This window comes from Maylandia zebra, linkage group LG16 (genome assembly GCF_041146795.1).
Source record: "Maylandia zebra isolate NMK-2024a linkage group LG16, Mzebra_GT3a, whole genome shotgun sequence".
In the NCBI taxonomy this organism is placed as follows: Eukaryota; Metazoa; Chordata; class Actinopteri; order Cichliformes; family Cichlidae; genus Maylandia; species Maylandia zebra.
In genome coordinates this window covers 9,355,685-9,368,053 of record NC_135182.1, presented here as the reverse complement: position 1 = coordinate 9,368,053, position 12,369 = coordinate 9,355,685, and the positions used below count along the sequence as shown (strand labels likewise).

General features: G+C 40.4%; 1 protein-coding gene across 2 annotated transcripts in view; it reads left to right on the top strand.

Annotated features, from left to right (window-relative positions):
- Window positions 1–5,672: 5,672 nt before the first annotated feature.
- Window positions 5,673–12,369, top strand: part of LOC101470069 (SH3 domain-binding protein 4) — a 48,316-nt gene continuing 41,619 nt past the window's right edge. For both annotated transcript variants that reach the window (XM_004566284.4, XM_004566285.4), the window contains exon 1: window positions 5,673–5,803. The gene's annotated coding sequence lies outside the window, so the exon portion shown is untranslated. The remainder of the gene's footprint in view (window positions 5,804–12,369) is intronic.

Genomic DNA, 12,369 nt, shown 5'->3' with positions numbered 1-12,369 from the left:
TTTTATTTGAATCTGTGCTGGTCATTCCATGTTTTCAAGCTTACCATCTTGTTCTTTTTTCCTGATGCAGTTCTGGCATAGCTGGGACTTGTGTTTTAGGTCATTATCCTGCTGTAGGATGAACCCCTGACCAACTAGGCGCATACTAGAGGGTATTGCATGGCGCTGCAGAATACTGTGGTAGCCATTTTGGTTCAGGGTGCCTCTCACTCTGTACAAGTCACTGATCCCGGATCCAGTAAAACAGACACAGACCACCACACTTTCCTCCATGTTTGACAGTTGATGGCACACACTCTGGAACCATCCTTTCGCCTACTCAACTGTGTAAAAAGATCCTGAACCAAAGATTTCAAATTTTGATTCATCAGTCCATAATACTAGTCTTCAGTAGTCCAATGGTGGTGTTTCATGGTCCGGCAAGCCTCTTTGTCTTATTCTGATGTCTTAGTAATGACTTTCTTGCTGCAACTAGTCCTGTCAAACTTGCAGCTCGAAGTCTTCTCTTCACAGTCGAAGCTTAGACTTTCTTACTAAGACCACTATTAAGCAGTGATTGCTGTTGTCCTGTGAGCCGCCTATCAGGCAAGTTGTTAACTCTCAGAAACTTGACCTCTGATTCAGTTGTGGCTTTGGACCTGCCAAACCTCTTCCTGTCAGAGTTTAGTCCAGTTTCTGAGTGCCTTGTGATATAGTGAAGGGAACTGTACTCACTGACACCTTGACTTTCTTTCAAATTTCTTTGTAGGAAAGACCTCCATTGCTGCAGAACAGTTTTAAATTGTTAACCCATTTTGTGGTCCCTGACAAAGGCCTTCTTGTTCATTCTGAAATGTACGTTATTTTTCTGTTTTAGGTAACCTTACCCTTTTTCAACCTCTGGCAGTTCACCATTTACCTTTTTTACCATTTCAAGCTATTCATTGGACTTAAATGACTTGAATTGGAATAAATAACTGGGAAAATTGGGGTTTTCTAAAACATTTGACCGCTAGTCTGTATATACATTTTAGTTGTGTCCTACTTAAAATGATTATTTCATGTTTATTGAGGGTGAAAATCATATTTGAGTGCAATTATGGACGGTGAATTTGTCACGGCTGCGCTGGCAGCCCATGCAGATGAGGGAAAGGAGCACCCAAATGCAGGACTCTTCAATGCAAGCAGTACATTTATTTACAGTGACATAAATAATACACAACAATAAATCCCTTACTCACAACTGCATGTTGGTCTGGCTCAACAGGAGGCTGCACCAGATGCAGTACACCACCACCATCAACTGATAGAATATGAGGTTCATACAGGTCACTTATAACTTACAAGGGACCAAATGGCAATTAACAAACATACCAATCACCTTACACTTCATTGTCATTATGCTCTCAAAGACAACCAAGACTGAGGGAAGGCAAAATCAGTAGGAAAATAACTTCACTACAAAATAATTCATTATGGTAAAGAGTTTATCAAATGAATGAGTAGCACTGCAAAGGTGACTGTGAAGAAAGGATGTATGCACATCATGTATTATTTTGAATTTACCCCTTATGTAGGCACTTGTGTCTTGCGGGGTTATTGACTCAGAGGATGTCCCCGCAGAGATGCCTTCAGCCACAGGGCGCCCACTGTTTTGGCTGAGGGCCAACTGCTCAGCCTCTGTGAGTGGTGGTGGTGGAGGACCCCCACCTGTTTTTCGGGCCTCCGCTTTTTTTCTGTTGGCTATAACGGGCCACATTTGAGCATACAGAGTAAGCAAATATGTACTTGTAATGTGCTCAGATAATTTCAATAAGTGCTTACAGACAGAAAATTAATGTAGCCTCTAACTGCAATTGATTTACATGGGACAAACAGACCAAGCACTATGGCTCATAATACAATTACACCTTACCTGTTTGGACTATATTTTTCTATTTCATTTTTACTTGCTGCCAGGCACGTTTGGGGCCTGTTGGGTTGCACCTGCGCTCACATCACATCACAAAATAAAATGTATAAAATAACAAATAAAATAACATATGATAAAATAACGTGTTAAATGGGTGGAAATCCCTCGATCAATGTTTATATTAACACTCACGCATTGACTCTGTCGGCTATGTTTTGCCATGCATGCTCTCTTTCTTTTGCAGCTGTGGCTGTGTTACTTTTTTCCGCGGAATTTGCATGTTATCGGCATATGCTGCCATCAGAATTTCGGCCTCAAGCGCTGTGAAATACATTGACCGTGCCTTCTTTCCCTCCGTCTCCATGGTGACTCGCTTAATCTGTGCTCCGCTTATCAGGGCTTTATGTATCCTCGTCCGCGCGCTTCACTTGGGGTTAAAGCAACTCCGCGTTGACTGAACTAATTGTTATCAGCCTTTCTGAAACCGAATATTCCGAGTTGGACAGTTCGGGGTTACTCAACCGTGAGTGTCGTTTTTCACTCTGAGTTTTCCAAACCGGCTTCCTGAAACAGGGCCCAGGTCCCTGACAGAGTTAAAGAACAACAATTAATTGCTACTATCACGTTTAGATGCATATAATTTTTTTTCTAATCTTTTTAATTGATCTGAATTAATTTAAACCTCTGAATAGGTTATAGGTGATCAGTTTGAGTCTTGTTTGAGTCTAGCTTATACTCTGCTTGCCTTTTGGCAAAAGCACAAAGAGGAATTCAAATGAGGTCAATTCAATTCCAATCACAACAACAGTCACCTCAAGGCAATAATAGTAAAGAACCTGCAAGTGAGGAGGAGGGATGGATAGAGAGAATAGGAGAGAAAGAGGCCAGATCACACATGGATGGATCTCCAGCTTCCTCTTACAGTGGTTTGCAAGTGTTCGACCCCCTTGAACTTTTCCACATTTTGTCACATTACAGCCACAAACATGAATCAATTTTATTGGAATTCCACGTGAAAGACCAACACAAAGTGGTGCACACGTGAGAAGTGGAACAAAATCATACATGATTCCAACAATATTTACAAATAAATAACTGCAAAGTGGTGTGTGCGTAATTATTCAGTCCCATTTGGTCTGAGTGCAGTCAGTTGCACATAGACATTGCCTGATGAGTGCTAATGACTAAATAGAGTGCACCTGTGTGTAATCTAATGTCAGTACAAATACAGCTGCTCTGTGATGGCCTCAGAGGTTGTCTAAGAGAATAATGGGACCAACAACACCATGAAGTCTAAAGAACACACCAGACAGGTCAGGGATAAAGTTATTGAGTAATTCAAAGCAGGCTTAGGCTACAAAAAAGATTTCCCAAGGTGGGCGAATCTGTCCATGGGACAACTATTAGTCGTGCACTGCACAAAGTTGGCCTTTATGGAAGAGTGGCAACAAGAAAGCCATTGTTAACAGAAAACCATAAGAAGTCCCATTTGCAGTTTGCCACAAGCCATGTGGGGGACACAGCAAACATGTGGAAGAAGGTGCTCTGGTCAGATGAGACCAAAATGCAAAACGCTATGTGTGGCGGAAAACTAACACTGCACATCACTCTGAACACACCATCCCTACTGTCAAATATGGTGGTGGCAGCATCATGCTCTGGGGGTGCTTCTCTTCAGCAGGGACAGGGAAGCTGGTCAGAGTTGATGGGAAGATGGATGGAGCCAAATACGAGGCAATCTTGGAAGAAAACCTCTTGGAGTCTGCAAAAGACTTGAGACTGGGATGGAGGTTCACGTTCCAGCAGGACAACAACCCTAAACATAAAGCCAGGGCAACAATGGAGTAGTTTAAAACAAAACATATCCATGTGTTAGAATGACCCAGTCAAAGTCCAGATCTAAATCCAATCGAGAGTCTGTGGCAAGATCTGAAAACTGCAAAACAGCTCCAGCTCAGTCAGATTAGATGGACAGCGTTTGTGAACAGCAAAGAAGAATGGGCAAGGACTTCAGTCCCTAGATGTGCAAGGCTGGTAGAGACATATCCTAAAACACTGGCAGCTGTAATTGCAGCAAAAGGTGTTTCTACAAAGTATTGACTCAGGGGGCTGAATAATTACGCACGCCCCACTTTGCAGTTATTTATTTGTAAAATAATTTTGGAATCATGTATGATTTTCGTTCCACTTCTCACGTGTGCACCACTTTGTGTTGGTCTTTCACGTGGAATTCCAATAAAATTGATTCATGTTTGTGGCTGTAATGTGACAAAATGTGGAAAAGTTCAAGGGGGCCGAATACTTTTGCAAGCCACTGTACTTTTGCTTTCAATACACAAATACTTGTTTGCTTTATTTATTATCAGATTGCATGTTACAATCTGGTTTAATACAGTCTATGTGTGGCTGACCAGAGGTGGCTGGACACACACTTAATTGAAAGAAAGTAAACAGGAAGTCAAAGCTCAAGAGTTATAATTCTTTTTTCGCCATATCGACTGTGTGAACGCCAAAACTAATCTGAATACTGTAACTAATAAGAGTATTGATACATTATCAGAAACTGTTGCATAAATTTGATTGTGCTGTCGTTAACGGCAATCTGTTTTGGTTTGTTTTGTTTTGGATGTTGCAGAGAAAGACAATACTGCAAAGAAGAGAGGCAAAGCTACGCAGAGAGACAGCAGAGATCACACCCAAGAGATGAAACTGAGGCACTTGTTGCCACAGTAGCAAAGCACATCAAACTAGGGAAAAAAGAAAAACAGTGTCTGCGATGTAAAAGAGAATGTTTGTGACCCAAACTGAGAGAAGTTGTCCCAAAAATCCTCAGTGCAACTTTGGATTTAATAGTGATCCTTCAACTCTAACTGGCTTAGAAGCTTTTGTGGTTGGAATCCACATCTAGAGATGCAGCTTTTCGTTTTTCATTTAGGATGTTTTTGGCAACAGCACTTTGTAAAAAACTGGCCAAACACTTAAGCAGAAAAAAATAAACACCTGTGTATAAATCAAACATTTTTTGTGGGCACAGTTTTAAATTCAGAACAGCAAGAAATCAAATTCAATGCTGTTGCTGAACAGTAATACTCTGAAATGTCACAGACAGAAGAGTATATTAGTCACAATGTGAATATCACACAATTCTTAGATATGCAAAATATTTCCTGGTCACGATGTATCATTGCAGCCATAATCAGACAAATGTTCTAGTGCATCAAACTACTCTTCCAGTCCTCTTCACACATTATATTTATCACCTCCATCTGAAAATGGGGGAAACCACAGATATTGTCAGTGAATAATAAAGAGGCAGGAATTTTTCCAGGTGATGAAGACACTGAGTATTTTTATGTGTTAAGTTTGGCTTAAGTCAGCTATAATAACCTAAAAGTCCTTTTAAAATATTCAAAGACAGACAACGTCATAGTTTGATGTAACAATACTACCTCCGAGTTAAAGACAGCATCAGTGACGCTAAAAGTAAGCAACAAGCATATAATATCAACACTACATATACATGAAGATAAAAGCATAAAGTGACACAACAACAGTCACAACAGTTTTTTAACAACAGTTAAAAAAGCACTTGGGCTTAGCCGTTTATTGACTCTAACACTGAATGCTGAATGTGGCTGTAGATGTCATTGTTGCTTCTTGCTGCTCTAGAAGAGTCATTTAAAGCAGCAACATCGTGACATCATGTCCTTATGGAAATGTCTCCCGGTGAGGCCCCTCCCTGTCCGGGTGACATCAGCCGGAGCTCGGCTGCTTTCCTCCAGGAGTCCTCGGTGTAACCGCACATACACATCCAGCGCTGCCACCGGGAGAGCTCGACGGAAAGGGCGCCTGCTCGGCTTTTCTAACCGCTTTTCTTCATGGGACAAAACAATATTAATACTCCCCTGCCAGGTAAGCTTCCATCTTTCTTTCGTCTTCGTTTGCCTCCGCGTCAGTTAGAAATGATTTTTAAGAGACAATTATGCTCTACCTGAGGGCGGCAGTTTAAAAGCAGCAACTTTTTCTTCTTCTTTTTTTATGAACCTCAGCGTGGAGAGTGGTGCTTACATTTGGGCTGTTAGGGGAGAAAACGGCACTTTCTAGCTGGGTTTTAATTCCAAAATGTTCTCACTTAAACAGTTACACGGCTTTATTTGGCTTGTTCTCCCCGTCTCGCTGTTTCCTATCTGTGAGTGCAACTCTATCATACCTGCCTAATAACTACAGTAACGGGTCTTTCCGCCGTTCATGTAGCGGTTCTTTTGCCTCGTTTGCGCTGCTAAAAGTCATGTGTGACTCGTCTTCAAGTGTAAATCCGACTGAAACACAGCTAAAGCCTCGGTAAGCTGTAATAACTGTCGGATAGTGAGCTGTAGCAGTGTTACAACCTGACAGTCTCACTGTATGCTAATGTTTAGTTCCTAGCTCAAATAGGGCTGTGGGTGCGTGTACTGTGGGTGGTGGTGGTGGTGGTGGTGAGGGGGTCACACTGGTTTCCATGACAACACATTAACCACAACACTGATTGCGACTGAAGATTTGACACCAGCACCTCCACCACAATCATCATCCTCACAATAACTACAAGTTGCAGTTTTCTGGGTCAGAGCTTTCACACAATGCACACTGGGTCATCAGCCTTGCTCCTGCATTGGCGTCCCTGACCTCCAGGGCCCTACGTGCCCCATGTATCATTCCTCCACCTACTCACCACCTGGACCAGTAGATCAGAGCTTTACTGGCCCCCTTAATTTTCACTGGCCCAAGGGGAGAAAAATCCACCCCATCACTACAGAAAACATTTGACTGTAATGCAGTCCTAGCACTAGCCCCACTCTAGAGCTCCCATGGGTCATTAGAAACTCTTTTGTTTGTATAATTTTGTTGTATAAAATGTAAAAATGCTGCGTTTAAGAAAAGCTCATCACCAGTAGGATTCATTTTATTTATTTAATTTTTAGAAAGAGGGGCAATACATATTAATGAACATTTTAACAAATGTAAATATGCCACATTATAGCCTTGGGCTAATTTCCATCTGCAGACCCTCTGGCAGGTTGGTGTTAAACACAAGTTAGTAAAAACATACAGAGACACTATTTACAGGTCATGTGACAAGGACAAAACCAGTGATCACATTATACTAGAACAAACAATGACAAGGAGAGTGGACGCATAGGACAGTATAGATAACAATAACGGAAACACATCAATTATATTGCACAAACCCCAGTATTGTACATGCCCTGACCATCGTGATATTGCGTTCACCCATTGCACTAACAGTTGTTTCCCTTTTTGTAATACACTAACTCTTTTTCCCTTCCAATATAAAACATGATTATTAAACATGATTACATGTTTGTGTGTCCCTCAGCCGCCCTTTTAAGTGACTCTTAAAGATGGGTAGACTTGTACTTTCCCTCACTGACAGTGGAAGACTATTCCAGAAGCTCACTCCCTGATATGACAGAGCATTCTGTGAAAAGGTGGTCCGCCTGAATGCCAGTTCACAATCACCTCTAACAGTGGCTCGAGTCAGTCGAGACCCGGCAACACAGCTAGACTTTTGTTTAATAAAATCACTCATTGGTGGAGGCGCCAGACCATGTATAACTTTGTATATTAGACAGGCAGATTTAAATAATTTGAAATTAGTAAAATTTAAAAACTTGTATTTTTCTAAAATTTGACAATGGTGATATGAAAAAGGTTTTTTATCTAATATTTTCAATGCTCTTTTGTAGCATTTGTACAGGTTTTAAAGCTATGGCAGTTTCTAGATACTTGCTCAATGTTGTCACCCTTTTGTTATCTGCATCTAGTGAAGCCAGTAGGTTCTAGGACACATACAGGCAAAATATGTCCTGTGCAAATCTCAGTCTGATGTCCAATGGAACAAAAATGAACAACCCACAAAAACATTAGGTGAAAAGCAGAGTTATGTTATCTGAATTCCAACAGAATTTAGATAACATAGTGCTGAATTCCCCACTTGTGTGTTTCATAAAGTACTTTATTTATACAGTAATGCAAGTCCATCCTGCAGTGGATCCTACACAAGTAAAAACAGTTTGACTGAAGTATTACAGCAGTAATAACAAAACAGAAAATAACTGGAGTTCATTCATATATGTACAGTATAAAGGATGGGTGTAGTTTCTGGGTATTAAAAGTAAAAACAATATGAAAGTGCCTTTTTAATTGCCAGCCGGGCCATGGGCTGTGGTTGTTTTAGTTCTCTATGCGTCTCTATGGTGGACCTCAGCCCTGACTAGCGTAACCTCATTTTTTGTGGTCACCATTATTTCCGATCATCTTAAATAAAATGTGTCAACACTTGTTGAGCATCACTTCGAAGCTGTTTGGGAGTCATCTTGTTCTTTCAAAAATGCAGTTCGAATAAAATGCTTCTCGGGGAGTCCAAGGTTAGCTTAAGTTATTTAGCATCACAGGTGACTTTGTGATCATAACTGGTAGAATAATTGCTAACTTTACACATATTTTATGATCTCTTTGCTACATTGGGGCATTTGTTATCTGGAACCCAGCCCTTACCACCCCAGGTAAAAGTAGCCTAATCTTAATCTTGAGAAATATGTAAAGAATCTTGAGATAATTTAATATGCCAACAAAAACAGCATGCTAGCTTTTTCTGATCTCGAATCTGTATAGTATTAGTGAAAGACTGATCATCACTCACTCAAGACAGCTGAACAGACTTAATTGTCACAAAAATAAGAGATCTGTTTCTGACAGCTTAGACAATTACATGAAAAATAGATTCAGCGCTAAAAAATAAGCAACTACAGTTTACTAGCTCATACTTTAATAGTTAATAAAATAATTAAACTTTGGCAAATATGCATCCCAAAAGTCTCTGTAGAGAATTATTTTTGTTTTTGTCATTTTCTCCGTGTATACACAGTATATGAGAGCATATAAGGTGGCATGGTGTGTGATGTGTACATATATAAATGCACTGAGTGTGTAAATATTGAGCTCTCTGAGCTGATTATTTAAGCACACCTGGTGTGTAATGGGTTGATGTGGCACAGTGTGCTATTTACTTCTCTGTGCTGAGAGTCCGATCAGCTATTTACATTTCCAGAGTCACTTTGTCTGTGTGGTGTACTGGTGGTGGCTCCTTGACGTTCTTAACAAATGCCACTTTGTAGAATCACTCTCTTTTTTTTTTTTGCATCTTTAGTGCTTTTCCCTTTTTGTCAATAGGAAGGCTGTTTTTTTTTTGTCAGTGAGTCATGTTTCAAATGAAATCAGATGATTCTTTTACTGGGTTGAAAAATCGCTACAAATGAATTAACGCCCACTTTGGATTTAAATAACACTTCAGAGCAGTCTTTCTAATGTTCTTTTGTAATCACTTGTACGTCACGTCTCAAAGCGCAAATAGTGTTTTACTCTGAGTGTGATTTCCTTGTCATCTGTTGACATCATGAAAATATAGTCAAATTTCATTCACATCTCTATTGCTTTGAGCGTCATACCTGCTGATAAGTTGATATAAAAATAGAGCATGAAAAGATCAACAGATTAAAAGAAGTCCGCAGAATAGCTCTGTTACGAAAGCTTGTTTTCTTTTTTACATATTTGGTTAATCTGTGAGCTGCTGGTACATGGATTTTAAAGCCAGTTGCCTCCTGTCTCCTGCTGTAATGTTCTCTGTGTAAGGAAGGGAAGAGGGTAAGTTTATTTACAAGTAAGGTTACAAGTTATAGTTTTTACACAGCTGAATAAACGTCAAGCAGACAACTGATTATCAGAAGTGTGAGATGCTCGAGAATATACTCCGGTGTCCTGTTATATTTTAGATAGCAAGGAGTTTATTAAACCGAAACAATCTGCAAATTTCATTAAAATTTAATAAACTATCATCTTGTCTTTATTTTTAGTTAGCACATACCTTAAACACTTAAAGCTGTAAGCTAATGATAGTTATATAAGAGCAGATGCTGCTGGTGCAATAAGCTGTACGTTTTACGTCCAATGGATGCATGATCTGATTAGTCGACTAATCGCAAAAGTAATCGGTGACTAGTCAACAATCAAAATAATCATTTGTGGCAGCCCTATTTACAAGTGCATTACATATTGCATTAAAACAAAAATTGCCCAAAAATATGAACTTTTTTTAGGACTGCTGTTAGTTTACGAGACAGTGTTCATTGGGGCAGATGGGTTCCCCTCCCTGAACTGGGATCTGCTGGAGGTTTCTTCCTGCTAAAAGGGTTTTTTTCTTCCCCACGGTCGCCAAAGTGGTTGCTCACAGTGGATTGTTTCATTGTTATGGGTTTCTCTGTATTATTGTAGGCTCTTTATGTTACAAAATAAAGTGCTTTGAGGCAGCTGTTGTTGTGATTTGGTGCTATATAAATAAAATTGAATTGAATTATTCAGACTGCTACAATGTTTGAAGTTTTCTTTTTTTTTCTCCATAGTTAACAAGTACAATGAAAGCACAGAATCCAACAGCGTATCAGTCCATCTTTAAATAGTCACTGACTACACTGCCCTGTCTGTAACTTTCCACTCCAAGCATACCACTTTCCCCTTATACACATTTCTCAGAGCACAATATAAAACCTTTATAAATATATAAAGCCAAATGATCTTTGTTGCTTTGATGAGAATATCTACCATTTTACTGGGGACTATTTTGAGTGAGGGATTAATGCATCTTTGTGACAACACGATGGGGTATGTGTGATTAAGTCAGAATAACTACTCTGTGTGTGTGTGTGTTTATCGTAATTAATGAACTTGTCACCCAGTGCAACATTATGGCTCACTAATGTATTTTTAATAGTTTTTGGATGATAGTGGAGGTCTGTTACACAGAGAAATAAGATATGCATGCACAATATTTAAGTATAAAAAGAGACATTTAGAATATTACCAGAAGTTTGAGAGGTGGAAAACAAATCTATGAATTAAAAAGAACATTACTGAAAAACTAAATATTTCTGTAATGTATTTGAAGTGTGCGGCTTACGCAAAACTAAGTAAACAGCATCCTCTACAGCAGCTTCTGAATCCGAAGCGACCATACCACGTGTGTTATTATTTCATTCCAGGCTACCCTTCCTTGTCTCAGACATTTCTGTGAGCCACACTGCAGATACACCAACAGTCATATGGCTGATTGCAGTGTAAATTTGATTTGTGGTGCGTGACTGAGGTTGACGTGGCTCAATGTCGTTTTGTTTGTTCTGGACATTTCACCCGGAGCAAAACTTACTTCATCTTTCTGTCACTGGGAGGCCCGGTCTTGTGTTTCAGCTGGACTTGTACGGACTTCATTGTGTGAATGAATACATGTGATTCCAGATAAGCGTCACCCCCACCCCTCCCCTCCTTCCCTCTCCCCTCCAGGGGTGAACGTGCGTGTCCTGGTGTCGCTCTAGCTCAGTTCCAGCTGATTACAGCATGAGTTATGACAGCATGGGCACTGCTGCTGTTGGCATCAGACAGGCAGCTGGTCCTCACCTCCATCCCCCACCCAGCAGCACAGGGCCACCATCATCAGCTTTACTTGTCAGGGATTGAAGCCAGCCTTTATATCAGGGGTGAGTCATACTGGAGCTCGGTCTTTTCCTAACTACCTCCCCTCTTTTCACGCTCAGCATCAGCTGGCGCTTAGAGTGAGTGTTCCACTGCTGCACGAGAGTCATCGCCACCTGTTATCAAGAAGGAAACACAGTGTTTATCAGATTGATTTTCTTCAAGGTTTTTAAACCGTGCTGTATGACAGTCTGTGTGAACATCAGTGTCCCTGCAATATTGTTTGGTATTCAGAACTGCAGCACATTAGAGGTGACTCCAAGGATGGCAGTGTCTGATGGTCAGACATTTGTGTTAGTTCTGAGAGGAGTGTGACATTTCTGACAGGAATTCAACAACATGTGAGGTACATGGCGAGTGTACAGAGATCTAAAACACCCTGTAAATCTGTTTAGATTACACAGTACTTTGTCTGATGAGATGCTAATTGGGCCTCATTAGAGTGACAAACTCTGTGTGGCTTGTTGATTTTCTAGCCTTCCTGAGTGGTTATTAAGACTGTAAAAGTTTTGGAAACTGTTCTTTTTTGTAGGAGATAACATGAACAAATGTTTTTCACAATAAACATTTGCTGTTGGCTTAATGGGACTTCACACAAGAATTGACTAGCAGCGATTTAGTGACCAGAGACCTATGGCCCTATGGCAGAGCTTCCCTGGTATGTCCTCTTTTCTTCCCGATATACACTTGCAGACCTGCAGGGACACGTGAGGTGGGCTAGATGGTCAGAAACGCCTCATAATGAGGGCACGCCACTGTCCCTCATCATGACCACATATTGTTTTCATTTGTATGTGTATATATTGTATTTACACATATATACAGCAAAAAAGCTCCATGGCGGAGTTTGGAGTCTGACTGTTTGAGGCTGTGGACAGGTGTCTTTTATACAGATG